Source organism: Crocodylus porosus, unplaced genomic scaffold, assembly GCF_001723895.1.
Source record: "Crocodylus porosus isolate Cpor-Errol unplaced genomic scaffold, CroPor_comp1, whole genome shotgun sequence".
Classification (NCBI taxonomy): Eukaryota; Metazoa; Chordata; order Crocodylia; family Crocodylidae; genus Crocodylus; species Crocodylus porosus.
In genome coordinates, this window is record NW_017728886.1 from 209,619,516 (window position 1) to 209,623,350 (window position 3,835).

At 41.1% G+C, this 3,835-nt stretch overlaps 1 long non-coding RNA gene across 1 annotated transcript in view; it reads left to right on the forward strand.

Annotated features, from left to right (window-relative positions):
• The window catches only part of LOC109305455, a 16,174-nt gene extending 13,359 nt beyond the window's left edge, over nt 1-2,815 (forward strand). The window contains exon 3 of the long non-coding RNA XR_002099630.1: nt 2,804-2,815. This is a non-coding gene — a long non-coding RNA (uncharacterized LOC109305455). The remainder of the gene's footprint in view (nt 1-2,803) is intronic.
• The last annotated feature ends 1,020 nt before the right edge of the window (nt 2,816-3,835 follow it).

Here is a 3,835-nt window from a genome sequence, read left to right on the forward strand (position 1 = left end):
TTTACACTAATACAACTGAAGCTAGTAAATTACAGAGTAGCACATGCCTTAAAGCCACCTTATGTTAGCACAGTGTGTCTACATTAGTGATTTGCATAAGTATCCATGACACCAGAGCAAAAAACTCCAGCTTAGACAGAATGTAATATGGTGAAACCCTACATTTCCTTACATACACCTGAGGTAATTACACAGCATTTAAAATATGCTAGACAATGATTTGTTAATTGGATATGATAAGGTGGGCTAGATACACAGAGGCTGTCCCTGTTTGTTTATTTGGAATATAAATGTAACACAGTGGATACACACAGTCAGGCTGGATAAAGAGAAAGAGACTGAACTTGATGTACCACAAAAGAACCCTGTAAGGAAACATGAAAACTTGTGTTAAGAGCTCATTTAAAGACTTGCCAGAAGTCATTTGCAGTGCATGGGATACATTTTACTGGCCCCATAAACCAACAAGTTACATTATATATTCTTAGGTGCCATAGACTTTATTGACTACTTAAGTATATACAGATGGAGCACTCCTATAACAGCAATTAAAGTAGTCTCCCTGCCTTACTTGGAAGTCCCAAAGTATTTATTTCCTTCTGCAAAAATGCCAACACTGTCATAAAAGTAATTAGAGATTTAAAAAAAGAGGAATTTGAGATGCAGAAATGACAGAGCCAAGCCAAATGTAGTACATGTGTTTTATAAAGAAAAGGCAGCTAAAACTCTCTGGGCCTTAAGCCTGACATGGTTAGCAAGTGCTGAGTACTACTTGTACCAAACTTCAAGGACACCAAATAATGTTCACAGAATGTTGGTGATAGAAATGCAAAAGCTTCAAAAAGAGACTAATAGCAAGATCTGGCTACATAGTGCAAGTATGGCAATGCAACCAAACACTAACTGAAATGAGAAAGTAGTTTGCCTGTATCTAGACAGAAAACTGGCCTTTCTGTTCAACAGTTGTTGTGAAAAAATGCATATGGCTTCATGCATTGCATTGGAGCAAGATGAGCTGTAGCACACATTGAACATTATAATATCAGCACTTCAGAATGAATCAGAATGAACCATCTGTGGTCAGGAAGTCACTGACCAAGTACAAATGCCTATTATCTGCCAAAACATTTGCCTCAAATATTAAACCTCTGTTTGCTATTGGGTATGAGACTAAGCACGTAGAAGTCCAAACTTCTAATAAGATCAGATTCTGGGCTGCAGATGCTCATGCCTTGTTTTGTATTTTGATATACAAGGCAAAGGACACTCTCACGTTCTAAAGTGTATTAGCACAGTGGAGGCCTACCTTTTTGGCAGGTGTGCCACAAATTAGCCCTGTACCCTCCCTAAGTCCACTCCAATCCCCTTCCCAATCTGCTGCATGGGCGACTGGTGCCATCTGAGTCGGGGGGGACAAGTGCCTCCCAGTGACATTCAGTGACAGGGGAAGGGTCCCTCCATGGCCAATCTCACCAACTGGGGGAGAGGGGCGACCGCAGTCACCTGAAAGCAGCCACAGAGAGTGCCGCAGGTGCTTCATCCACTACTTCATTCAGGCCAGTGCTCGCAGGGGGGGCACTGGCACTCTCGCCTGCCCCACACACCTGTTGCCTAAGTGGAGAGTGCAGCCCAACAGGGGGTGCACTAGCGCTTTCAGGGCATGCACCCCCATGCATTCCCTATGCGTCACCACTGACCTGCTGCTCTTCATTTTTTGCTCCCAGCCTCGTGCTTCCTGCCTGATCTGTTGCTCTGCTTTCTACTTCCTTCCCTGCATTCCCTGCCTCATCTGCTGCTTTGCTTTCTGCTTCCTGTCCTATCTATTGCTGTGCTGCCTGTTTCTTCCCCATATCTGCTGTATGCCACGCCCACAAGCTGACTGTGTCACTTGTGGTACCTGTGCCAGAGAGTGGCCATCTCTTTACTAGCAGATAAGGAAAATAAACTAGGCTAGACTATTATATGTACATAGTATACATAGTGCACATAAGAAATAGTAGCCTTTAAGGGGATATTCCTTAAAATTTGAGGGACAGGAACAGACTCGTTATGCAGTTTTAAATCAAGTGTACAGAATTCTAATGCAAGGCTCTTTCTCTTTAACAATCTCTATATATTAGCTAAGTTTCTCAATAATTCCATTGGTTATAACCTTCATTAATTCAATATGATTCTTTTATAAAGAATTCAGAAGCACAACACACCATTTACATTCCTACTGCTTCACCACAGAATCATAAAAAACTAGGGTTGGAAGGGACCTCAGAAGATCATTTAATCCAACCCCCTAACTCAAGGCATGATCTTCCTTAACGAGACCATACCAGCCAAAGCTTTGTCTAGGCAGATCTTAAAAAACTCCAAGGATGGAGATTCCACCACCTCTCTGGGTAACCTGTTTTAGTGTTTTACTACCCACCTAGTAAGAAAATTCTTCCTAATATCTAACGTAAATTTCCCTTGCTGCAACTTAAGACCTTTTCTCCTTGTTCTGTCATCTGCCACCAGAGAACAGTCTAGCTCCATCCTCTTTTGAGCACTTCACGTAGTTGAAGGCTGCTCTTTTCCAGACTAAATAAGCCCAGTTCCCACAGTCTTTCCTCATAAGTCATGTCCCTGAAACCATTTTTGTTGTCCTCTGCTGGACCCTCTTCAATTTGTCCACATGCTTTCTGTAGTGGGGGGCCCGAAACTGAACATAGTACTCCAGATGTGGCCTCACCAGTGCTGAAGAGAGGGGAATAATCACTTTTCCTTACCCTGCTGGCAACACTCCTACCGATGCAGCCCAGTATGCTGTTAGCCTTCTTTGCAACAAGGGCACACCATTGGGTTATATTCAGCTTATTGTCCACTGTAACCCCCAGGTCTTTTTCTGCAGAACTGCTGCCCAGCCTGTACTGATGTATGGGATTGCTCCATCCTAAGTGCAGGACTTTGAACTTGTCCTTGTTGAATCTCATGATATTTCTTTTGGCCCAATCCACCAACCCTCCAGCATATCTACTACTCCCCAACAGCTTGGTGTCATCTTAAAACTTGCTGAGGGTGCACTTTATGCCATCTTCCAGTAGGCTTGGGCTCAAAAAACCTATACATCTCTGATTTAGTCTATAACATGCAATTCTACCCTACTTTTGCTTTTAAGAGTCATTTAAGGATATCAGAAGCCAGATTCTGTTCTGCCTTTGCAAAACAAGCTGCCCTAATCAGAATGAATACCTTGCTAAGATTCAGCTATTTATTTTCTGTGATTCCAGGTTTTTTTCCAGAGCACAAAATGGTTTAATTCTGTCTACCAAGCAATTAATATGTTCTACTAAACAAATCAGAACTGGAGAACCAAATTAACACCCTTCAAGAGTGATATATCAGTGCCTGATTTCACAGAATGTTTTATGACCCTTCCACCTAATCTAATGGATAAATTTTAAACACAAGAAAGTCCCAACACAGCTTGCATATGAACAGTTATCAGTGTATCTCTGATTATACTGTACCTTTTTTAAACCAAGTAGTCATGTATGTTTCTTCAAAAACATTTTGCCTTCTTCCTGCAAAACCTTGTGAAAAATTGAGGCAATTTTTAAACAATGCATCAATTGATATTTTCATTTAGCACAGTCTGAAAAGGGAATGTTTAGTCTGAAGCATTATTGAATACAATGCAAGAGTATTTACAAGCCAAAAATCAACTGAATATTCAGCTCCTGTTAAAGACATAACATTACAAAGTCAAACTTAAGTTATCAATCATGAATTTTTTCTATTCCTTTATCTCCAGCTCACAAACAGATTTAACAAAAGGGACTGAAGACCCAAAAGCAGTTATTCA